Here is a 27,196-nt window from a genome sequence, read left to right as displayed (position 1 = left end):
TCAGCAGAGTCAATGAGTGAAGAGAAGTATGAGAAAAAGATGAAAGGTAGACAGAGGCCAAAGTACGCACAGCTTTATGGGGTTGGGGATGAGTCTGAGTGAAGGGCTTAACTTCCTCACTGAATGGTTCTATTTCATCAGCCCTTGAGTGGCCCCTATAAAAACATCATACATGAACACTGCATTTCATGACAGAAAAATGGATGTAGATTTCTGATGTAGAAGGAAGCCCAAAGTGGAAAGAGCAAGAGGCAATGAGGAAGTTATTCTATTAGGTAGAGGGAAATGGTGACAGGCAACCCTGGCTATTGGGGCTGGAGAGGAGCAGATGGAGCTCAGGTACAATTCCTGACTTAGAATCGATGGGGTTTGTATTGCTCTGATGTAAGAAAGTGAAGCAATGAGAAACTAACAAGTATGACTCCAGGGATTTGGTTTTTGTGACCCATTGTGTGATGAGATGATTAAATAAACAAGAAACCTAAGAGATTGAGCAAGTACAAGGAAGAGAAAAGCAGCACTTTAATTCAAGACAGGTAGTCATCAAAGTACCTATGGAATATCAAACTGAAAAAGTGGGTCTGGAGCTAAGGAAAGAAAAGGGAAACCTGATACACATGTAACTGATATTAAATCAACAATCGGAAAGGTAACAGAGCTCTAACGAATGACCACTTTGGAGAGGGAGCTATAGAATGAGACTGGGAGGGAGGATGGTGTATTTTGAGAACATTTTGGAACACAATCTAGAGGCATGTTTAAAACCATGTATAGTTTCTTTAAAAATCCACAAACAAGGTGAGTGGAAACATTAATTCACTGCAGAAATGCAACACCAAAACTTTACTACTCTCTAAGGAACAATAGCTGTTTCAAAATATGATTGCCCTTTTAATTAAATTGCCATAGTTACTTAAGTGCTGCATTAAAGACATATGATATCCTGAGTATTGTTCTGTGGCTACTGTTCTGACTCCAAAGGCAGAAGAAATGAAATTTGGAAAAATTTCATTATGACTATTTTAGATGAGGCAAACAGGCAATCCAGACCCATAGTTTTGTCTGAACTCACTGATTACTTTATTCACTTTGGATCTATTGGCCATTTTTGTTTGTAAAAAGCTGAATTAGATTGGATTTATACTTGGTCTAAATCCATTTCACTGTTTTCTATTCATTCTCTTCACCTTATATTTGTTAGACTGGCCAGTCTGCATTTTCCTGGAAAAGGACACTGCACAATTAATTTATTTCAGTTGAACAAATAATTATGGTGAACCTGCTGCACACAGCATGCTGCTGTTGGGTACCTTACGGATATTTTATTCAGTTTAGACTGATTACATCTCAAGTGATTGGAGTTTGGAGATTAGGGTGCTTTCTTTATCTCTGCAACTTATTCACACATGCTATCTTTATATCAGTCAAACAGTTAGGCAGTTCATTCATTCACAAGCATTCATGGTCTACAGTGTTTCAGGAGCTACAGGCATTCAAAAGATCACCAGTCCCAGTTAGATAACTGAAGGACAAGACAAGCACATAAGAAGAGTCAGACAAGAGTGTAAAATTAGATAACAATGAAAGATAACAACATAAGATCCAGTAAATAATTGACAAATCTGTTATCCCCCAAAATAATCCCATAATTTCAAGTAAACTGTCATTATATACTGTTAGAATTTGTTTTAAAAATACAGTGAAATTCATCCAAATACTCAGTCCTAATCAAAGATACATTTTCTATATAATATTCAACATCTACTGTTTAATTTTTAAAGAAACTCTATCATGATTTAACTTCCTCAAGTGGGTGGAAGAGAAGTTGCCCTTCATCAAAGGGCAATTTGTATATTGCATCCATTTTTTCATGTCTCACTCTGAAAGATTACTGATTGTGAATAATTCAAGAGACACTGACTTTCCTGTTCTGAAGGTGTGGCCAGTTCTTTGCGGGGGGGGGAAGCAATTTTTAAAGCTTAGCACTTAGGAAAAAAATGTTTTATCGAGGAATTTATAATTGGTTGTTTTCCAGAATTTATTGTGTGGTTTCCTTGGAGTCTTGGAGCCTGTACAATTTTTCTCCTTTTGATTATTAACAATAATTAAAGATCATTTGTTGAACTGAATACTTTGTCTGCTCTACAACACAAACCTTGGCTTCTTTCCAGTCCCAACTACTACTATACCACCGCTGTGTCTAATGGCAGCAGAATAAAATTTGTATTGTCACCATCTTTCTCAGTAGGAGTCAGAAACACCGGTATCAACCACTGGCAGGAGCTACTGGATTCAAAGTCTATTCTAAGTCAGAGTTATCCAATTCTATGTCTAGACTTTTCCTGTCATCTTGCCCATTCATACCTGACTGTACCTGCAGTTTAATGGTTAAGTGGCAACAAATGATTGATGAATAAGATAAAGTAAATTTAAAGACTCATTTGAAAAACTCAGCAGGTTTTCCTTTGTAAATCTAATTGACAGATTCATAAATACAATATTTCTATAAGTATTAAGAACTTAATTAAAATGCAAAGACTCATGCAGATTATAGAACTGCATGAACTTAAACTTCTCCAGCATACAAGTCTAACATCAAAACTTCTCAATCATTTCTGTAAATGTGTGTCCTCAGAAGACTTTCCTGAGGCTCCTTGTCTGCTACTTTACTTTGACACTACAGCAACCACAATAAGTATATTGTTTCATTTTGTTATTTTTTTCTTCTCTCTTCCTCCATTAGAACTCCATAATTAGGGAACCTTGTCTTTCACATTTACCATCATGCCCCTAGGACCTATTACCATGCTTGGTACATAGATACTTCAACAAATATTTGTTGAATGAATAAATGCAAAACTTGAGACAGGCGCTACTGGGATATAGAAGTATAAATGAGACAGTCCAACTTCCACAGAACTCTCAGATGAGTACAAAAACAACTGGTTGCATGTGTTTAAAAATGAATGTAATTAAAAAGAAATAAAGAAAATGTGGCCCATAATGCTTCAGAGGAAGTTATCATGAAATGGGCTCTGCCTCCCAAAATAGTTTTATCAGGATGCCATGAGTGAGAATCCTGCCTAGGCCTTAGTTTATTCATCTGTGGGGTGGCTTTATAATTTGTTCTCGCTGATACAAGGGCAAATTTGTAAACAATACCAATTCAGAATTTTTACCTCTTTAGAAAGTTAAAGCTCATGGGTGAGTGATCTGATATCTCTGGCCTGGGAGTTGGAAGTTCTGTATGTATTGATCTGCTAGTTGCAGGGGGACAGTAGAGTGTAGAACAAAGTAGATTTGTTGTTAGAGGAATTGAGAGTGGGTCCTCAGTTGACCTTGAACAAGTCTCTGATTTCTCAGTTTCCTTATCTCTGTGATGAAGTTTATAATTTTCCAGGGGCGTTGTAAGACTTTCAGTAAAAAGGTAAAGTTTTCTACAGATGTGGCAAGTTATTATTATTGTTAATAATAAAAATTTTAGAGTCATCGCAGCTCTGGGAAGATGGCAGAGGAAGAGCAAACAAAAAAAGATCCTTCTGGTTCCAGAAAATCTCCTGAGAAAGGGGAAAGCTTATCAGGCCCTCAAAGTTACCCAGGCAAAGCAAGTGCTTTAGGCAAAGAAGGAGAAAAAAGGAAAAGAGTTCAGATTTATGTAACTGGGAGCATTCCTACATGATTTCTGGAGGAAGAAACGTGACCAGGTGCGCATCAGACAACTAGAAGTGAAATGCCTGAAAAACATTCCTTGACCTTTGTTGTACACACCCAAAGCATTAGTGGGGTGAGTTTACTGGTGCAGAGGACCATTACAAGACTTCATCTGAAGAAAATATTTAGTGGTGTCTTTGTTAAAGTCACCCTGCAAAGCCTAAAACTGCTACGGATAGTAGAACTTCATGTGACTTGGGGATTTCCAAATCTGAAGTCTGTCTGGGAACTCATCTTGAAACATGGACAAGCAAAGGTCAAGAATAAGACCATCCCCCTGAGAGACAACACAGTGACTGAGGAGCACCTGAGGAGGTTTGATGTCATTTGTCTGGAAGATCTCATTCATGAAATTGCCTTCTCGGGGAAGTATTTCTAGGAGGTTGCTAGGTTGTTGTGCCCTTTCCACCTCTCTGTGGCCAGTCATGCTACCAAAAATAGAGTGGGCTTCCTCAAGGAGATGGGCCTACCTGGCTATTGGGGTGAAACCATCAATCAGTTCATCCACCAGCTGAACTAAACCCAGAATATCTGAAAGCAGTGCGTTGGAAGCATGTGTTTTTGTTTGATGGAATTGTTATCAAGTACCTTCAGAGAAGATTATTTTCTGCCTTAAGAAACTAGAAGGAAGGGATTGGGGAAGAGACAGGAGTTATGATCATGGCAGGCACCTGTAGTCACAGCCCAGTTCCAAGGAAAATTCCATTGTTTTCTACATTGACTACCTCTGCCTCTGAAATCAACACATGCCACAGAGAAAGAAGTTCTGCTTTGTCAGGGGTTTAATGTTGGTGAATGAATAACCCAAGCATGTGTACAAGCCTCCCTAAGACTTGTAGCAGTTGACTAAGTCCAGGAACATACTTGAATCTGGAGGTCCCCACAGCCTTGTTCTGAAAAGATTTGGAATACTTAGGAAGAAAAGCACAAAAACCAAGTGCTCTTTTGTCTCTAAAAAAATAAATAAATAAAAATAATAATAATAATTTTAGCCAGACAAGCATCATTGCCCATACTGAGAGGGAAGATAGTTAATGCTTAGACCTAAAATACGGGATTTTAAAAAACCCCATCCTTGAACTCTTCACTATTCTCTACATATTACTATCAAATATTCAAAATTCTCAAAAGTGATACTTGCTCATTTACCTATGTCAGTAAACAAAATGACCATATGTAAGAAGGGCAATTGTAAGGTAAGAAAATGGAAAAAGTTACTGACATTTTCCTCCTGACCCCTCAATTCCTATTCCAAAAATCTAAGTCTTCTTTCAAAGGGAGGGGAATGGATTTGAATGGAAATCCTTGGATGGAAAATTAGTATTTAATCTATAAAATAATGAAAGAATAGTAAAAACTATTAAAGTATTAACAGTACAAACTCTTAACGTTGTGAAAAACAACCATGTTATTTAATTTACACTTTGCTACACATTTTTAAGAGAATCAGAAGTTATGAAACAATACTGTTACACATTATACTCCCCAGGAATCAGACCCTCAGAAAGATTTTTAAATAGATGAAATTTGCCCTTAGCATCTACTCTGTGGAGGACTCAGGAGGAAACAGAACTGGGCAAAAAAAGTCCAACTAAGGCCCAGTAGCAACTTCCCAGCACCACAGGGAATTCTGAGCTAGAATGACCTTCAGGGATGCTAGGAAACAGGTCACAAAATCCAGTTCATCATACTTCCACATCAATCAGTGTGATTAACTAATTTCATGTGTCAACTTGACTGAGCAATGGTCTGCCCAGATATCTAGTCAAACATTATTTCAGGGTGTGTCTGTGAGGATATTTCTAGAAGAGATTAGCACTTGACTTGGTTAACAGGGTAGAACAGATGGTCCTCCTCAATGTGGGTTGGCATCATTCAGTCTGTTGAAGGCAGGAATGGAACAAAACTGTGGAGTAAGGTCGAATTAACTTGGCCCATCTGCTTAAAAGGAACACTGATTTTCCCTACACCTGATGCTTCTGGTTCTCAGGCCTTAGATCTACCCCCCGGGCTTTCTTGCATTTCTGCTTACACATGGCAGATTGTGGGACTTCTCAGGCTCTATAATCACCTGAGTCAATACCTTATAATGAATCTTTACACATATATGTAGAGACACACACACACACACACACACGCACACACACACACACACACAATTTGATCTGTTTCTCTGGAGAACCCTGATCAATACAGTCAGCCACTGGATGTGGGCCATCCTGGAGGAGGGGAAGACAATGTGGGCAAGGCAGCTGTTCACAGCCAGAGCAATCCCTCAGGGGTCTGAAACTATAGGCTGTCTGCCTACAACAGTCCAAGAAGCAGGAAATCAGGTACCTCACTGGGAATCTCGAAGGGGGAATCACCATACATACAAATTGAAATTTACACAGAAATGAAGATATTATATCTCTGAAATGATAATTAACAAAATTTTATTATTTAACAGGAAAACTCTTCTTCTGAGAAGACCTACTACACAAAGAAGGGCAAGTTTCACAAACAGCACAAAACTGGAATTGTAACCAGCAGAGAAAAGAACTGGGACCATAAAACTCCTTGATACTTCAACAGAGAAGTTTTGTTAAAAAAATCTAAAAGGATAAAGAATTGTGGTTTTTATTGTTGTTTATTTTTGAGACAAAAAAATCTCAGTTAATAACATTGTAGGAGAAAAATAAAATAAGAAACAATGCCACAGCACAAATTCAAACTGTGATGGAAATCGAGGATTAACTTATTAGGATGAAATTACTCACAAAGCTATGTGTAGAATATCAAATACATTAAAAAAACAACAACATGACTTTATCAGTATTTCAAGTTGCTTCATGATTTCCATCAAATAAGTCCTACATAAATCTGATCAAGTTTATGACTGTGTAAGTCATTTGACCTACAAGACAGACTTTTTGGTTTTGCTGCACAAACAAATATGCAAACAAAATTACCATTTTATCAATTGTTAAAGATAATAACTAGACTATGGGTTAAAAATAATTAGATGAAACTTTAGGCTAATCATAAGACATTGCCTATAATTGCTTGTTTTGATCTAATAAAAATGTGATAGTCACTCAGTTCTTATTTAGTTTATTTTTATAAACATACCTTCAGATGATAGCAATGTACAAAACAAAATAACCAGATTTTGGGTTTGTTTTTTTTTAAAGATAATGGAAGCACATGAACTCTCCATCCTAAATACCCTTGGCACCAATTCTTTCCATCTTTCTGGAGACATAAGTAAAATAACAATTTGACCTAATGTAATTGGTCCTTTAGTGATAGTTGGGCGAAATTTATTCTAGGGTTCAAATAAGTGTAATCACACCTCCTGTAACAATATTTTCACCTTTTCATGTGATGCACAACTGGGACTTAGCAGGAAAATGTGCAGCATGATGAAACCGTGTGTTTGTCAGCTCAAAGTGCACTTTGTGAAAGAGAAGATTTATCTCGCACATCACTGTAAAGAAAGTGTTACCTTTACCAACATGGATTAAAGAAGAAAAATCGCACTTAAGTCTGTGCTCATTTTCTCTCTTCACTCTCCATCTCAAACATTTTATGGATTTTCTTCTATTGAATGCCATGTAGACACTTAAAGGGACAGAAATGCAACGGGGAATGAAACTCCTCCTATGGAGAGGCTGCACCCCTGTGATCACCCATACACACCGCTAGAGCAGCGACCGGGACAATCCACCATGGAAAGCACCGGCACAGAGGGCCTCCTCCTGCCTGCCTCTGGGCTACTCTCAGAAAGATGCTGGTGCTCTGGAGGCAGATTGGGTGACTCTGACTCAGGGGCAGGGTTCACACTGGACTTCCTAATAGACACAGCTCATCACAGAGCCAAAGTTCTGCTCAGAGGAACAGAGTGGTACGTGGTTATGGCTCTCTTCTCTGGGGTCCAACTTCCTGGTTCCAAACCCTGACCCTTCTTTTACCAGCTCTATGATACTAAGAAAGTTATGTGACTTCCTTGCACCTCTGTAACTCATCTGAAAATTAAGGGATGCTGTCCAAATGGGTTATTTTAAAGAGTTAAAAAGCACTCAGCATTATTTTTGCCTCAGAAAATATGTTAATTGTAAATTGCTTAAAATTAAAATTCAGCAACAGTAACTTCCTTTGATCAAGTGATATTCACCTGCATCATTATGTTTGGAACCCTTAAATTTCATTCCCCAGATGCACATGGGATGCAAACTCTTGCTAGAGGCTCTGGTCAGTGGCAATGTTGAATCTGTTACCGAAGGTCTACCGCTGAAAGGGAAACCATGTCCACCACAGGCTAGAACTGGATTTCTGAGGTGCTGCCTCTTCCCACTTCCATGAACTGGAAATGTCTGGAGACACAAGGGCACAAGAATTGGGAAAGATCCAGGGAAAGAAAGAAAGCAAGAAATATAGAAGAAAGCCAGAAAGGAGAGAACCAGAAGAGAAATGGCCTGGGGAAAAAAATGAGATGAGAAAAGAGAACAAGAGTAGAAAGAGGGGAGATGAGAGAGCAGACTACCCAGGGCAGAAGTATCTAGAGAACTGGGCACCAAGTGGATTATCCATGAGATCAAAGCAAGAGGAAGAGCTTCACTAGTTTTAAATAAATTTCATTAATACATTATATATTTGTTATTTATGTTGATGACTTTTGAACAATGTTTTAGGATTCTTATTTTGTTTTGTCTATTTGGTTTTTTGTTTGTTTGTTTTTTTGGTTTTTTTTTTTTTTTGCTGGGGGGAATGTACTGGGGATTGAATTCATGGGCATTCAAACACTGAGCTACATCCCCAGCCCTATTTTGTATGTTATTTAGAGACAGGGTCTCACTGAGTTATTTAGCACCTTGCTTTGGCTGAAGCTGGCTTTGAACTCATGGTCCTCCTGCCTCAGCCTCCCCAGCTGCTGGGATTACAGCGTGCACCACCGCACCTGGGTCTCTATTAGTTTTTGACATTTTGAAGTTGGTTCCCAGACACTCAGGTTGACAAAAGGACAGGAAGATCTCAAATGCCCTTATGTGCTCAAATGCCCAATAGGAATAGACTCCAAAAGAAAAGAAAATTCATAGTTTCCAATGCATTGCTTGGGAAAACTTAGGACAAAGATGATGCTGGATCAAAGTTAGTGTTGTTTAAATTTCTTAACCATTTTGGACTTAAAAAAAATAATGGACTTTGAATTAAACCCATTCCAGAATTAGTAAGTCAGTATAAGATCTATCACAGAATTACATCAACAGTTAAGGAGAAGGGAGGACATTCATCATATTTATCCTTCTTCAATTATTCAACATGGTTTTTGTGCAGCTGTGATACAAAATATACTTTTTGAAAAAGGGATGACATCTGTGAACAACTTACAAAAGGCTCCCAACTTCACAGCGTTCACATTCCAGTGTATCTCTAATGTCCAGGGAAGCTTGATAACTATGGGCATTCACTGGATGTACAATAAACAAGTAAAGAAATGAGAAGCCCCTCATTCATGATATAGTAGAGTGATATAATAAAGAGGTAAGCATAACCAATCTTAATATAACCATCATTCAGAAAAGGCAAAGAATCTTGCATCTTTGTTACATGTACATGTAGAACAGAAAGTCATTTCTAAATACCTTCTGCAGATAAGACACTACATTATCTCAAAAGCAGTCATCAGAGATTACAAACCCTGAGTACCAAGTAATATCCTATTCAGTACCAAATAATATCTTATTCCACTTATGGGTTATGTACTGGCTTTCAATCAGTGGTCTTTTCTCAAAGTAGTATTTCAAGGAACTCGCATTCTCAATCTCAAAAAGGAAGAACTGATAGCAGAGATACCATTATTATTTTAGCCAAATAATCTGCCAGAGCAAGGCTCATGCCATGACCAAAGTGAAGTACTAAGCTGAGTAAGAAGTGAACTCCAGAGGAAAAAAATTGGCCCACAAAGCACTTCAAAATTTAGTCTTTCAACCAAGTACCTTGAAGTGTTTCTGCAGGGAATGTCAAGACTATTTTTCACAGCAGAACTTGATCTAAGTGTTTGTGATATAAACAGGTTTAAAAGTACAATTCTATATCTAATTTCTTGAGTTTAAATAGTACTAAAAAGAGAGAAGAGTAACTAGTTCTTACATCTTCATGCTTTAAAAGAATCTTGCTAAAATAAATTTTAGACAAGGTTTTATTCGAATTAGAATACAACTAGTAGCATGAGTGCAACACCCCCTTCCAACACAAATGAAATTAACTCCACTATTTTTATTAATAAATACCCATTTTTAGAACAAGTAGAAAATAACAACATATTTGGATAGAAAATTCTAGTTCACAATGTTTTCATATCTTATTTCAGTCTAACGCCCCAAGGCTAATGAATAAGTTGGACAGACATTATGATTTTTTTTTTTTGCATTGAAGTAACTATCCCCAAGATCACAGAGCTAGTAAGGAATCAAATGCAGACCCTATGAACCTAATCCTTATAGCAAACTATATTCCCTCTACTTTGTTTGTTGGTTAGAAAAGCATTCAAAAAGCAGCTGAATGGTTGATACACACCAGGATCAACAAGTCAGAAAACATTTCAGAATTGAGGTTATTATTGATTTAGCTACTCAGAAACTAGCAAAATCTATTTTTAAGGTACAAAGCCAGTTAATAGACAAGTACCACATTTCCCATGAAAATATGTTGTACTAAACACCCTGTATTTATGTATGAAAGGGGATTTAATCTCACTTTTCTACAATAAGAAATAGCAGCTCACCTTGAAGTAGAAAGAACATGGAGGGAAAAAATTAACATAAAAATTAAAATGGCCACTTGGAAGGGAAATAGCAAAGCAAAAATCCTAAGAACCAAGGATTTCAGATGGGTTCAATAAATGTAAATCACAACCAATGAAACAGTGGCATTATTAGAAAAAAACATGAAGGTTTCAACAATCCCTACATCATCCAAGTACGAAAACTAAAACTGATCAGAACTGCAAATAAAAGGACAATTTGTTACCTCATAAGGTTCTGTGATATGATTTCTACAGTTTCCCTTCATGCAGTGACTTCCAGATAAAACTCATTCTTAAGAGTGCATTATAGCTTAGTCACATATAGCATGAGAAAATCTATCCATGAAAAGCAGTTCAGCTGTGGAAATTGTCCTAGAATATAAATGGCAAAACAGAAGCACAAGTCCCACCATTATAACAAATTCACTCATGACAGGACATCAGGACATTGCTTTCTCATCCCCACCCTGGAGCATGCCCACATCCCCTTCACTTGACACTGAGCAAGAAATATAACCTATCAGTTTCTTCTTTTGTTAAAAAAAAAAAAAAAAAAGGTGCTTAACAGGATGACCTCAAAATTCCTTTGCATTTCAACATTATGTGTTCTATGAATACATCATATGTTTTGCCTCCCATGAGTACTGTGAAATATGTAAGTTCTAATATGGGGATAGAATATCATGTAAAATACATCACTTTTCTAAAAGCCCACCAAAGAACTAGAGGAAACATATGAAAGCTTATCCAACTCAAAATTATGAATCCCGGTTTCATGAGTCAAAGAATGACTAAGTAACTTAACAAATAATTTTTATAAGAATATTAGAAACTCAGTCTGGTGACCGTAGTCCATTGTCAGTTCCATAAAAATGAAATGAGGTGAGGAATAGGCTGAAGATGGTTGTCCACCCATGGCTGACATTTCACTATTCCATAGATTCTCCTTCTCCTCTCATCTTTTAATTTCCCTCTCCTGTTTCTTTACTCTAGTCTACCTTCCTACTCCAATTGGAAAATGGACCAAGTCACCTGACATAGCACTTTTTCAATTACTTCTGTTACACTGAGACTCATTAATAGGATAACAGCAACAGAAAAACAAACAAAAAACATGTCCTGGACTGTGGTTAAGTGTGTAAAGTAGAATATATTTGTTTATTTCCATCTTAAAGATTGAATGTTTATGTCCTGCTAAAATGCACATGTTGATAACCTGCAATGTGACAATATTTGGAGATGGGAACTTTAATAATTAGGTTTAGATGAAGTCATGAGAAGGGGACCTCCATGATGGGATTAGTGTCCTTATAAGAAGAGATAGGGTATTTCTCTCCTGTGTAAGGACACGGTAAAAAGACAGCCATCCGTAAGCTAAGAAGAATGTCATCATCAAGAACCTGGCCATGCGGGGGCCCTTATGGTGGACTTCCCCACCTCAAGAACTATGAGAAATTAATGTTTCTTGTTTATGCCAGTTTCGGGTAATTTTTTAGCAGCCCAAGCTTACTGAGAAACTCTGTCTCTCCAAATATCCAACTAAATGGTCAAGTATAAAGAAAGTGAGGAAAACAGGAGAGAAATGTCATCAAAATCTGAAATATCATTAAAATCTGAAAAGCAGATGATGACCAGGTTGTAAGTGACTTACCAGAGTAGGGAAAAACATGACACAAGAGCCCACAAGGAGTGTGATACAGAGAACAGAAACAAAGCAATAACTCTACTTCACACCAGGATGGCCCCAGTAGTGAAGGGCTAGAGATGCTACAAGGTGGAGTTGAAAATATATTTGTTTGAAAATCTTTTTTGAGTTCCTTCCCCTAACTCTAGTCCCTCTGCATGGATGGTCATAGGGTCATTTCCTGAAGATGAACTCAAGTACACCAGATATGCTGATGATACAGCAAGGTTCTATAAAGTGTGTTTTACATTCAGAATGGGAAATCCCTGAAGCCCTTTCCCCATTTAACACCCTGATTGCAGCAGCTTAATTTGCACCCACGTCTGGTAATTGGAAGAGTCTTCCCTAGAAACTGACCCAAGGGTAACAACACACTTATACCCCAGTGGATGTCTCCCAACTACATGACCAGGTCTGTGGGTTCATGCTAAACTCAGGTCCACAGGCTGATTAATTTGCTTATTTTTCAGAGTTCTAAGCAGCAGGTTAGCACCTCACTCTTAAAATCAAGCCAGACATTTGAGAAGAACCTCTATTGTGAAAGTCAAAAAACAAAACAAACAAATGAATTCAGAGAACACGGAAACAAGATGTAAGTTGAAGATAACTTCAAGAATATTAATGTCCTCAGAGAGAAGACATTGAGTCCGTGCAACAAGAATATGAGGAGAGGAAAACAAAGCAAAACAGGAACATTCAGACAATGGAAAAGAGCCCCAAGAAATTTAAAAAGTGTGAAAGATAGAAATATCTCAATAAATAAAATGTAAGAAAAAATTGAGGAAATGTTTCAGAAAGTTAAAAAAATGAAAAAATGATCCTGGAATTACAGAATTCATTCAGGAGGCTCAACATTCAAATTCTGAAGTCCCAAAAGTAGAAAATGAAGGGAGACCATAACCAAAGGAATAAAATATAGATACATATTTCTGAGAACATGAAGTTTTAGACTGTAATTGCTTTTAAAATACTAGCAAAAAGAAAAGAGAGGGGAAAAGGAAGCAGAGAGACCCACATAAAGGAAATTAAGTATAAAATTTCAAAAATTTGACAGTGAAAGCAGATTACAGAAAAAGAATTAGGGCTCAGTATAGTTCCAGGATTCTCAACAGCAACACTGCTAGTCAGAAGAAAATGGAGCAATACTTTCAAAATTATGAAGAAAGATGAGCTTTATTCTAGATGAACAGAAAGCCAGCTAAACTATAAATCATGTTGTGTGTGGGTAGAATGAAGTCTATTTCAGATATGCAGAAATTGCAAAATAATATTGACTTCCCATTCACTCTTCTTAGGAAGCTTCTGAAGATGTATGCCATCCAAACAAGAAAGGAAATGAGAACTAGGAAGACTCAGAGTCCAAGTAAGAAGTAATCCAACATAGGAGGGGTGAAGGGTTTCAATGCGACGGTGAGAGGAGGTCAGAGTTAACAACCATGCAACTGGTCTATGACCATCCAATGCATATCAGAGCAGGAAGATGGGAGACTGAAAATGTCCTCAGGAAAAAAAGAAAGAGAATAAATGAGGGTTTCTTTTATATGTTTAGATGTACTGATCAGATATGTAGAGCTCTGTCAGAGTTGGAAGATAAATTAATAATAGATATGTAGAAAACCAAGAATATGACAAAGCAAGAAAAAATTATAAGAAATACAAAATATTGTGAAGAAACATTATTTTAGTACACTATCTAGATCATCTAACATCACATGCACAATCATAAAAAATAACATTGAATATTAATTAAACCAACATTGCAAGACAATCTCACTGGAAGTGTTGGAGGAGAATGAGTTATGTGTATTCCTGTGCTCATGCAATCTGTATTGTGGGGAGCTGAGTCATCCTAGTAAGAAAACAATAAGATAAAAGGTTTAAAAAATCAAGAAATAACAAAATAAACACATGTGGAAATATGGAAACAAATAACAAAGGTGGGTAACAGGGTTGAAAACACTACATTTGGGGATCAAGATCCCAAGGTAGCGGGGGTGGGTTTCTTTTTAAGCCTGGTTGCACCATATGCAATATCACTCTGATAAAAAACATGTTTGGGGCCCTGTTTTTTAAAATGATAGGAGTTTCAAGATGGCAAAAATGATTTTAATCCTATGTGTTAGGCAAGCATCTTCTGTGAGTCATTTCTCTTTAAAACTTGTCTGAACTTTTACACCTGTATTATCTTGCACCAATTTGTATCCATGGTATAACAGATGTTTGTTTGATCTTCTTAGGAACACAGCCCAGATAATAACATATATTAAATAAAATTAGAAACATATGACAATCCACATTGTCATGGTTTAAAGCATCAGCTTTTCATGTCAATCAGTGCTAACCTGACTAAGCTGTTTTGTACCCAAACTCCAAAGATTCTTTTCAGATGGATCAGTAGTTGACTTTAGTGACATAAAAGACCTTTCACTGAAACATGATCACACTTAGACATTATTTGAATTCTATTTGCAATATAATATTACATTTGTTGTTAGAGTAATGAAAATAAGAGTTCTCTCAATTATCACTCAAATAATCTTATTTAAGCACTTCTAGGACCCCAAAGGAATGAAACTCTATGGGATAAATGACTGCAGAGTTTTGGGGAACATAGGAGGACCCAGAATGAGTATCTTCAGCCATGTGTACTAGTGGAGGTTACTTTGGGATTCTAGTTGTGAGGAACACCAGCCTATAGTTTGATAGGTGTTCAAAGATTATTTTAAGAGAGAAAGGAGTGGAGGGATATATAGCAGTGGCTACAATCCAAACGTCTAAAGATAGAAAAAGAAACCCTGGCATGGGTGCTTTAGGAAGAGATGAGAAGGCTCAAAAGAGCTTTTTTGGCAAAATTTTAGCTAACTCATCCAGATTAAAACATCATGAATCCCATGTGAAAAATAAATCACAGATTTCATGAATGTGTGATTTGAATATATCTACATATAATATATATGGTATATATTATATAAAACAAATGGTATACATTAAGGCACTGGGGATTAATTACCTTATACTTCTCAAGAAAGGATCTGCAGTGATTTCTCTTCCAACAGCAAATGGGCCACCTTCCTCCAGACTACACGGCACATGAAGAGGCCCCTTGTCCCTCAGCACTAACGAGGAGGTGGAATATCAGACACCAGCAACAGGAAGAGTATTTCACATGGAGCACTAACAGGCAGCAGGATTCCAAGGCCAGGTCCTGACTTTCAGGTAAGTTGGGATCCACATGATACAATAAACAAAAGGTTGGATTCATAAGGTGTTCCTTTATTTTAACACCAAATAATAAATATTCATTTTAAATCTCAGGGATTTTGTCACACCACTTGGGCATAAAATTTAAAATAGTCATGTAACTCAAAAAGTATCAGGTTCTTTTCCTGCATTATGTCACCCTACAACAGGGATTAGACTGCATAATCTCTCTGGGTCTCATGGGTGTCCCCGAGATAGCAATGACTTATTTGAAATCAGGTTGTCACAATGTCTGCTAATAAATAGATTTTTTTTTTCTTTCTCCACCAACTCATATCCACAATCTTCAGTAGGGTGATCCTGATTCCCTCCCTCCCTTTCTTCTTTCTGTTTTACAAATACGATTACCCATCTTCTTGGATGTTGAGGGTAACAATAAGAATCAGGTTCTAACTGGACATAGCAAGGTGCAAAGGAAACAAATGGACATGGGAGCCTCTCAGAGTTCAGGCTGTGAGAAGCTTAAGGAGGAGAAAGAGGGAGAAAGAGGTCCCTGCCTTTTTTAAGGACCAAATCCATAGGCAAATAAATGCCACTTCACAGCACTCAAGCAAAATAAATCTCCAGTGAATGTGAAAGTCAGTCAGGCAAAGCAAAGGAGAAAAGTAGGCAAGGAGGAGAGAGAAGGACAGGTAAGGGCCTCACATCTGAAGGGAAGAAAGATGGTCCTTAATAATAGCTCCAGGAGGAAGGCCCAATCAGGCAAGACCGCACAAAAACGGGGGCTTTTTCTTCCTTTTTTCCTTTTATCATTAAGCATGAAAAAGTATCCAAAATAGCACCAGGATCATCCTTTTTAGAACTCATAATATACATTTCTTCTATTTTCTGCAGGATGTTTAGGATTCAATTTATTTTTGCATGGATGCCATAGCACAACATGGGCATAAAACTGTAAAAAATTAAATAGCTCAAAAAGTGTAGGTGGCTTCTCTGAAATTTGTGCTGAATTAAATTTTAGAATGCAGTACTAGAATCGCTGCACATGTGTTCTATTATTAAATATCTAACTCTTCTAAATTGGGAAGGATAATAACAAGCAATCTTGTGGAAAGCTGAAGACCTAAACAATACAATTGTGAAACCAAAATAAAACTGGTGTGATTTTTTTTTTGCATTTATAATTGTTAAAATATTATTGTGGCATCAGAGCACAGAATCTTAAAGGAAAACTTCTAAAGGAAAACAGAAATAAATATTGCAGTCTTAGCATTAAAAACATAACGATTGATTTTAGTCTTTATCCACATAAACCTACAATTAACAGATATTATGGATGTGTGTATACTTTTCTGAGTTTGGTTTGCCACTGAACATGATATCATTAGTATTCTTCTGTAATATTACAAGAGAAACCACAAAAATAGTATTCACATTGGAGCAAGATGATGAGGTTAAATGTTAATACACAATTGTTCCTTATGTTGCTCAGAGTCCCCATTTTCTTAGTTACCCTATCTTCATGGGTTGATGTAACAAACATTACTTACTCTCCTTATTCTTAGGCATTCAGGTCATGACCAATAGTTCACATGTCTAAATACCACTACAGTATACACTCCCTTGATATAGCTCTTTTCTTATGTCCCTTTTTCTATATCTCTAACTTCATGGTAGGGTGAACATACTTACAGCTTTTGGTACATAATACAATTATTTTCCAAAAGATTTATAGCAATTTACACCTCTGCCAGCAATCTATGATTATCGAGCAGCCTTGCCAATATCAAATGTTGTATCTTTAATGTTTTCCTAATCTAATATCTGAAAAATGATATCCCGCCATACTATATGGATGTTAAATTTTAGATTTATTATATTTTATAATAATTAGCAGAAGCTGTAAGGAGACCTGAAAGTTAATAAAATTTTAAATTATGACTCATAGACCTGTAAAAGGTCTACAGATGTCATTTAACCTAGTCTTTCACCCATGGAGAAATTTTTACAGCAATATCTTTGATGGACACCTGGCAATCATCCTAGACTGCTGGCTGTGCTTAATTGCCTTCATTCAATGTGTTACTAAGTCCTGCTGTTTCAAACCAACCCCTCATAAACCTGCCCCAACCTTGTCTGGCCCCCTGCCATGGCCTTAGTTCAAGTTCCCCTTATCCTTCACCTGGATTACCACAATAAACTTTTCTCTGCTATGTCTGCCTCTAGTTCAGTGATTGGTATTGTACATGGTCTAAAATACCAATAGAACAGTGCATCTCTTCTCCTTAAATACTTCAATAGCATGTCATTTTGTTTAGGACAAAATCTGAACTTCATGGCAGAACAAATAAAGCTCCTCATAAAATACTTCAGCTTTTAGTCTCACTTTGCACCATGAACTCCACACCCATTCAACACCCACAAAAGGTGTGCACTTTCAAGTCTTCATCGGGACATGTCTTCAGATTCATGTCAGGATGCAAACTTTCCTGATTCCACATCCTCCTAGGTGGGCTGGTCACTCATTAGCCCATCAGCAGGGGTGAAAAACCTCCCATGGGGCATTTAAGCCACTGCATTGTGGCTGCTTATTTAACAGCTTATCTTCCTAACCAGCTTCTTGTCTCCTTAAGGTTGAAGATGTGCCTCTAACTTTGGGTCTTAAGAGCCCTGCAATATGTATGCTCTTAGTGGGGGTAAAGGCTTGTTAGATGAAGGAATGATTCAGCCTCTAATAAATGCCTTCCAGTGATAATATCTCACCAAACCTTCCATCCTGATTTTTCTGACCTTGGAAAACTAAAGAGCTGCTTTTAAACTTCTGCCACCTGTGACTAGGCACACAGTCTGCTGAAATGTGCAAGACACTGTTAAAGTATTTGCTGGCCTGGAAGACACAGGAAACTAGTCCTCTTGAGTGACTTACTAAGTAGAAGACTGGATACCATCTCTGACATATGCATTAAAAATGAGTTCTACTTTACTTAAGAGACAAATAATAGGATGGGGAGAATTGCAAAACTGAAAGAGAAAAAGGGAGGAAGGAGGGAAGAGGGGAAGGGAAGAAAAGAAAGGATGGAAAGGAAGAAGAGGGAACAAGAGAAAAGAAAGTGTGAATACTTCTAAGCAAAAATCATTCTCATAGGTGATGCAGAACCTCAAGTTCAAATCAGTTTTCTCAGAAAACCCTCTTGCCACTCTGAAAAGGCTGTCTGAAAGAAGTCTGGAAGCAGGCTGCCCAGAGGCAAAGGTGTTGATGCACTTAATAGGCTCTGGCAGCTGCTTTCACATATATTCAGTATGGAGGAATGAGCTGAAGCAAGAGAAAGGGAGAGGAAAAGGAGCAAGTGCATTTGTTTGAAGTAAAGGAATTAATAAGTAAGCAGGAGGATTAGGGAAGATGTCATACATTTATTCTATAAGCATGAAAAATATTTTAAAATAAAGTAGCCCAACACTAAAAGAACTGAATCACTCTGCTGTCTCATTTGAAAGAGAATGCAACCTCTCATAATCTGTCCAGGGCTGCCCAGTAGAACTTTCTGTGATGATGGCTGTGTTCTGTGGCTTCAATGTCCACACTGTAGCCATGAGCAACACAGGACTCCTGGACATAGGAAATGTGGCTAGAGTAATTACAAAACTAAATTTTTCATTTTATTTGATTTAAAATTATATAAGATTTTTTAAAATAGTGAAAGAAACTGAAGGATCTAGAGGATGACTTAAAGAACAAGTTTACCTGTTTGGGGGATAAGGAAATAATAGTTTTATTAGTCTGTACATTTATAATGTACTTTCATGCATTTCATTTAATGAGAATATAAACGCTAAAGAGGAATGTGAACTATCCAACAAAAGAGGCAATAACAAAGGAATGAGGGTCCCCTGTCTTCTCACCTAATGAGAATGTGGTTCCTGTGAAACAAAGTGCTCACTGAGTCATGCTGAAAAGGCAGGGGACAATAGTGATGCAGATGCCAGAGCCAGACTGCCTGGGCTCAGAATACAATTCTGATTTACTAACTGTGGGACCTTAGTCACGTTACTTAGCTTCTCTGAGCCTCAGCTTCCTCCTCATTTTAATGGGAATAATAATAATATTAAACTCATAGGGTTGATATGAGTTAACTCCTAGCCAGTACCTGGCAGACATAGTAAATTGCTCAGCATGGTTGGTAACTAACCACAAGAGCAGCAGTCCTACAAATGCACAAAGAAGCCTCTTTTGGGAAGGCACACGGCTCTGATCATGACAAATTCCCTTGCTACTGTCTTTGTCCATGAATGTTAGATGACGTCTCAGGCAAGGTCCCAGACGAGAGAAAACACAATATTGAACAAACGATAATAAAGGGTCTCAAAGCATGTTTTCACTTCCTCTGATAATCCAATTCCATCATCCTATCAGACAAATTGCAATTCTACTTTGTCTGCCTGGCCACTTTTCCGTACAACTTCTAATGGGCCAGAAACTAAAGATTATGAGTTGATGATTTCTATTGATTACTAAATGCCTTCATGGAGCCCAGCATTGTGAATGATGGTCACAGAATTCCTGAAGCCCTCCTCCTTCACAGTTTGCATCGTAATCCTTGCTCTGGTTTCCACCCTGGCCTGCTTCTGAACTCTCTCTCTCTCTCTCTCTCTCTCTCTCTCTCTCTCTCTCTCTCTCTCTCTCTCTCTCTCTCTCCCTCTCTCTCTCTGCTATTCCAGCCTCCACTGTGCCCTTCCATCTGGTCCTCATATGCCCCTCACCTCTCCTTCCTCCTCTCCAGTCAGCTCAACACTTGGTACAGCTGGATAGAGCTTTGAAAGTTTTTAGGGAAAACTCTCAAGGGCAGTGAAATCATTTATCTGTAAGCAGAGCTGATTCTGAATGCATTGGGAGGAGATGAAATCCAGAATACCTAAAAAGAAAAGCATTAGTTAAAATAGAGAATGATAAAAGATCATTTTTATGAGTAATGTGAAATAAATTTAAGATTTTTTAAGCTGTTACAGAGCTAACAAGCCAGAGCACGTGGCAAGAGCCCCAATAATTCCTAGGAAAGAAAATGCAAGAATATTTTTTAACTCCCCTCAAAATACAAATTCAATGATGTGCTTTGAATCAGTAGAAGAAAACACTCAGTTTATGAAGATGCTATGAAAAATGTAATCTCTACAGGCTTTATGAATTAATCCTTACCTGGGGCATGTTTTTGCATGCTAAACGTGCATTGTTCTTCATAAAATAACACTAAGCATAATAGGAAATACAGCTTGTAACTAGGATAACAAACAATAGATTAACAGCATTTCATGTCAACCAGAAATAAATAAAAAGTCAAAAGCCCAAATATGTATTTATCAAGAATTCATAAAACATTTGCTTTAAATAGAAGGAGTCAAATTCCGTCATTTATATTTTAAAAAACACTGATGATTGTTTCAATAATATCAGGAGAAGTCTCACCAGGACACCTGAATGATGTCAATAGGTGTTCATGATTTTTCATTTTCTAATTTGAAACCGAAAAAAGAACAACCTCATAAGAAGAAAAATAGTCTCCTGTAACCATCTGAGTTACTAATGAGTTCATGGCTTCCTCAATCTCACACAATATCTAGGCAAATGCTTCAGCTGGTGCTGCTTAGTGACATCAGCTCACATTACAATACATTATTCTCTGATGTGTGTAATAAATTACAAATACTTAATAATTTATCATGGCTGTTTTGAGAGCATCACACAGCACTTTGCATCTAACTCAACAGAAAATAACTACTGACCTCACAACAAATCCTAAGGCCTGCTTTTATACTCACTTTGCTAATATTTCTTTTAACAATCTCTAATTTCTCCTCTAAATATTAAAGTAGCACCTTAGTTGGGAACTAATTTAGAGATGAACCCTCCCAACTACTTTATTTAGTTTGACTTTACTTAGTTTGACTAGCTGCGAGTCTTCCTTAATGTTCTTTGAAGTATTGGGACTTTAATTAATTAAGTTTTTGAGACAGACTCTCACTATGTTGCCCAGGCTGGTCTCAAACTCCTGGGCTCAGGTGATTCTTCTGCCTCAGCTTCCCAGGTAACTAGACTACCAGCGATGTGAGTCCACACCCAGCCTGTAAACGTAGTAGAAAGCCACAGTGCACAGAGGCTGACATTACTGATGCCAAAAGAAAGAAAATAAGAAAAGTCAAACGATGAACATATTGTTTATCCTTAGTTAATCAAATAAGAATATATTTTTAGTTGACAAACGAAAATTGAGGTTGGCACCACACAGAAAGTTTTGCAGATAACTGAATAATGAATAAACCCAGTTAGTTAAGAAATCTTTTGAGTATTCACAGGTGGTCCACACATAGAACTTTGTGGAAGAATCATAGCAAAAAGGCATAGCTTGGAAGAAGATTATATGACCTAGGTAGAGAAAATAAACAGGCATATACATAAAGGCATATTATTGAGTTCCAAAGATATCATGTCAATAATACACAAACATGCCAAGGTATTTGGAATACTGTCTAATGAATTGAGTTCATTAAAAAAAAAGACTTTCTTGAAGTGTAGATTTTATAAACTAGGATATGTGAAAGAAAGAGTGATTACTTCCTCTGTCCAGGCAGGAGAGAATATTATTAGGTCACATGAAGAAGAGGAATTTGAAAGGAATATCAGAAATGAATGTGTACAATTCAGGTTGGGGAAGAAAGGAGAGGTGGAGATGGAGACCTGAAAATAAGACCAGATTGGCTATGAAAATGAAGTAGAGGAAGAGTTTGGGTTGTGGTGTTACTTAGTATAAAGGAGGAATAAGCTAAGAGATCTGCCGGAGTTCCAGGTGCTGGGACCCCCATCCTTATCCAGGAAACATGAAAATCAGAATGGGGATGACTCTCTTAGTAAAATCTCTAGATTATTTCTCTAAGAAGTTATGTTGTGACCCCTTGGAAAGAACCCTCTTCATACGGTCAGAAAGGCAAGACCCTCGGAATCACACCCAGGTAGGGAGCACAGTTGCAACATGGATTTGTCCCCAACTGGACACAACGAATGAACACTTCCCACACTCCTTTCAAGATAGCAACTTAAGAGAGATGGGCTCTAAAGTTAAATGAATACTGGGTGAGTTGGTGCATGTCTGTAATCCCAACAACTCAGAGGTTAAGGCAGGAGGATCACAAGTTCAAAGCCAGCCTCAGCAACCGCAAGGCACAAAGCAACTCAGAGAGACCCTGACTCTAAATAAAATACAAAATAGGGCTGGGAATGTGGCTCAGTGGTCAAGTGCCCCTGAGTTCAATCCCCAGTACCCCCCCAAAAATAAATAAAGTTAAATGAAAGAAAGCAGAGGGTTCCACTAGAGACTGGGCTCAGCCCCATTCCCATTTCACTGGCTCCAACTGTCCTTCCCCAAACCATATCCCTTACCATGCCCAAATGGTTTCTCATAGCACCCTGTACACTTCTTAGCCCTTAACAGTTCATCGGTTGATACCTCTGTACATATTGGTTGATTACATAACAAGACATTGTGGAAGTCAAGGTTCTATACTATGGAAAGAGATAATAGGGTTCAAATCGTGGTTCCAATATTTCCTAGTTATAAATAAATAAATTCCATACTTTGTAATGTTATTATAAAGATCAAAAGTTAGTTAGTATAGGTGAATGTTATGGTTTGGATGTGAGGTATTCCCCAAAAGCTCAGGTGTGAGACAATGAAAGAAGATTCAGAGAAGAAATGATTTGGTTATGAGACTGGTAATTGAAGGTGGGTATGGTGTGACTGGAGAAGGTGAATCACTGGGGGGAATGGCTTTGGGGCATCTATTTGTATCTGGCAAGTGGACTCTCTCTCTGCTCTCTGACCATCATGTGAGTGGCTTCCCTCTACCACAGTCTTCCACCATGATGTTCAGCCTCACCTTGAGCCTCAAGGAATGGAGTCTGCTTTCTATGAACTGAGACCTCCAAAACTGTGAAACCCCCAAATCAACTTTTCCTCCTCTTCAATTGTTCTGGTCAGGTCTTTCAGTCACAGCAGTGAAAAAGTTGACTGAAACAGTGAAGGATGCAGAAAAATGCCTGACCCGTAAAAGTGCATGATAAATTGAATCCATGAGAGCAGGGACCCACTGCCCCTCTGGGACAAAGCCCAGCATTGGGAAAGGAGAGCTTAGAGAACACATATGGAGTAAGAAGTAAGTCATCACTCTGCACTTTATTACCCAGAAAGCCCTTGATACATGTATGAAGATGTGCTCACTCTGTCCCCTTGCTCTTGAGTGACTAGGGATAAGACACCTTTCCTCCTGCATTCCCTATATAACTGCTTATCATGATCATACTTAAATTTAATCAGACAGTTTTTCAATTTCTTCAGGAGGCAAATTTAGAGAAATGTGGGTGGAGACAAAATCCTCCAGAATCTTCAACTACAACTATGCTTCCAAAATGATTTTACATTATAAATTTTATTTTTAAAATATGTAATTCTAGCATATATTGAAGAAAGGCAGAGAAACAGTTTATTCCTCTACCTTTATCAACTGAGTCTTCTGGCCACAAAATGTAATTACTTAGCCCCACTCTAAATCATTCATAAAAACATTTGGTGATGGCTCTCCATAGCATGCTTATGACTTTTTAAAAATTGATATCAATAATGGTACACAGAGGTTAAACCACAGAGTTAAAAATGAACATACCAGTAATTTCTAGACCAGAAAAAGTAGCAATACAAAAAATTGAAAGACGAATGAATAAAATGTATCTTCAAATGACTGGAGACCTCAAAGTCAAAAGACCACTAAGCAGCATGTTACTCTTAGGGTCAGGGATAGCATTCTCAAGTCCTTTGTACCTGCAGTAAAGGTCAGGAGAGAGGAACTATACATGTATGTGGGTCAAAAAGACGTGGGCAGAAACTAGATTTGTTGGCTGAACTAAATCTATGAGGAATAACCTATTCTACCATATCATTTTTAGGTTTTTGAAAGAAACTAGCCCTTGGAAAACAGTATCCTTTAGCACAAATCCCACAGTTAGAGCTCAATTTCCTTGGCTAAGAAAATACATGTTTCTCAAACTGGATACTTTGATTCCCTGGAGGTTTGGAGTCATGTGCTAAAAGATTGTGCAAAGTCATGGGATAAATATGGCTTGTTTTCTTGCAATTTAAGTTTTCTGAAAGATTGGAAGGAGAGGGAGATGAGTGTTTTAACTGGGAGTAATTTAAATCATTCATTGATTTAAGCAAATGGGAGCTGTAGGATTCTAGATTTGCATGCACTTTTAAAAACAAAGCATGTAACTACAAAGAAATATCTTGCTTGTGGTAGATCACGTTAAGACACCCAGGGGTTTAGGCTAAAGGAACCTTCAATGGTTAGAGATTCATAAAGAGAAGGGAAATAAAGAGAAAGTCCTGAAGGCAGAGTTCACAATGTGGCAGAGACAGCCTTGCTCAGAAACAAGGGATGCATCAGCAAAGGTGGTAAGGACAGGAGGGAAATCCAAACATACCAGGGCCAGTAAACCTCAACGCCCAAGCTGCAAGGCAGCACCAAAAACTGACAAAGTATATTACCAGAGCCAAAAGGACGCTCAGAGGCAACAGGGAGAAGAGCAACAATCTCAAGGTCGGGAAGGGGCAAGGGTCAGAGCCTCAGAACAGCAGCCACGTGTGGACTCAGCAAATGGAAGAGGCAGAGTCCCACAAATACACAGCCTCAGAAGTGAATTTCCACCACTGTGTGTTAGGGATGATAGCCGAGTTCGGCCACAATAAAGAGGAAATTGCTTATGAAGTATCCAGATGAGTTTATAACCACATTAAATAATACATACATAGAGGTTCCAAACTACATTTCCCAGCCTGATTCACTCTCCAGGTGTGATTCCTCTTCTGTGCTTCCTTCTCCCCTCATCCTAAATAATCCTCACTTGCCACAATAAACTTGGAAAACAGTTGTGCACGGGCTCACTGTTTGCTGGGGTAACAGGTTCAGACCACACAATCTGGCCACTTCTCTTTACTTTGATGTCGCTCACCAGGGTAACGGGCTTGTTTTCACATCAGAGCACATTACCACTTGGTAGCACACATCACTCCCGAAGCCCAAATCACTCCATCTGGGGCTGGCAACAATGTCTGTGTTAAGGAAAGATGAAAACTGTCTAAATCATGCTGTTTGAAGTTGTTATAAGCGCACCTTTCTAGACACACAAATAAGTTTCTGTGATGGAATTACAATGTGGTTGGCTGAAAGGAACTCAAAAATGACGAATATTTGGATTTAACACAGTTGATCGCTTGTCCCATGATAGTTTTTCTTAAAACTCAATTCACATTGTATTTGTAAGAGCACAGGGAGAGAGCTGAATAAGTAATAGGACTGAGGGGACATTTTTCTTTCCTATCGCTTTTCCCATGATGGATGGTCTCCTTATGAAAGAGAAAGTATTTAAGGCCTACCAGGAGTCCAATCATGTTTTAACCTCATTTTATAATCAGTCAACAGGATTGTGGCACAGACTCTCTGATTCCCCATGTCTACTCTCCACTCCGATCTAGTTGCAGAATCCCCTGAATGTTTTGTAGGCCATGTAGCTATCCCACTATGCCTCCCCATTCCCAGCAGCATACCCAGCACCCTAGTCTGGCTAAAGGACTGTCTTGGACAAGGAGTGTCATTAGGCAGGTTGTGTGCACCCTCCATTTCATATTTTCATAAGAACATTGTTAGCACTCCCACTCTCCCGGCTCCTGCAGACTGGTAAGTGGTACAGTGGTGTGACCCAGCTTCGGTGCTGCAGCTGAGGGCCACCTTAGGCCCCCATCAGAGTAGGAAAGAGAAAGAAGCTGGTCTCTAGTAGATGTTGCACAGGAGAGGCACCTGCCCATCTGGAGGTCATTAGGTGAAAGAGAAGTAAACTTCTGTCCTAAGCCACTTAAGTCTCTACCTTATAGTGGTTTACTCTGTATTATAATGTAGACTTGCTACCTAAAAGTGGGGTCTTGCCATAACAAAATCAAAAATATTTGGCAGTGACTGAGAAACTAGGTCACAGTTGATAAGGACACATACTACAGGGTGGAAAAGGGGTGACCCCCACTAGAAAATCCACTGCTTCTGTTCCCCAGGTAAGATAAGACTGCGGCTCAGACTCTGCTTCAAGAACTTCCCAGGGAGGCCTTCTTGCCCAGGGCCACATCACGGGAGACAAGTTAACTGCAGCTGCAGATATTCAGACAGGGCAGCCACAGCTTTTCCATTCAAAACTACTGCCTCAGATGTCCTTAAGGTAGAAGCCTTGAAACTGAGGGCAGGGTCAGCAATGGGATGTGCACTGGAGCCGATAAACAAAGGGGTGGACTCCGCAGCATTAAGAACTATAGCCAAAGGTTACTTTCATGTGAATAGAGTGGAATTTTTTAGGAAATTACATTGCCAAAGGAAACAAAAACCTGAGTGACAGATCCAGAGACTGCTCAGTTACTAAGCCAAGTCTCAGCTTCCTGCACCTGCACCAAGAGAAAGCAGGCTGTTGAAGGGGGTGGTTCCCAAGGAGACCACACTCTCCAACCCAGCACAGATGGCCACAAAGTAGGAGGGTCACCAAGAACAATGTGCAAGGAGTTACAGCCAGAAGAGTAAGTCCAGAATGGACAAGAGGGCCAAGCAGTTCCTGCCCCGGAAATGTGATAACCTCTCCTGACCAGCCTCTGTGGTGAGCTTCCTATTCAAATGGACATTTTGCAGCAGATAACATTTTGTTTAGTGCAGAAGTCATTGGGGCCACATATGGCCTG

At 38.3% G+C, this 27,196-nt stretch overlaps 1 protein-coding gene and 1 pseudogene across 2 annotated transcripts in view; one reads left to right on the top strand and one right to left on the bottom strand.

Annotated features, from left to right (window-relative positions):
- Grm8 (glutamate metabotropic receptor 8) overlaps positions 1-27,196 on the bottom strand; it is a 758,935-nt gene that overhangs the window by 414,499 nt on the left and 317,240 nt on the right. The window lies entirely within an intron of this gene.
- Positions 13-4,231, top strand: LOC124990795 (60S ribosomal protein L7-like 1; annotated as a pseudogene).

Source organism: Sciurus carolinensis, chromosome 8 (assembly GCF_902686445.1).
Source record: "Sciurus carolinensis chromosome 8, mSciCar1.2, whole genome shotgun sequence".
Taxonomy (NCBI): Eukaryota; Metazoa; Chordata; class Mammalia; order Rodentia; family Sciuridae; genus Sciurus; species Sciurus carolinensis.
Note: the sequence above shows the minus strand (reverse complement) of the source record. Positions and strands in the feature narration are given on the sequence as shown.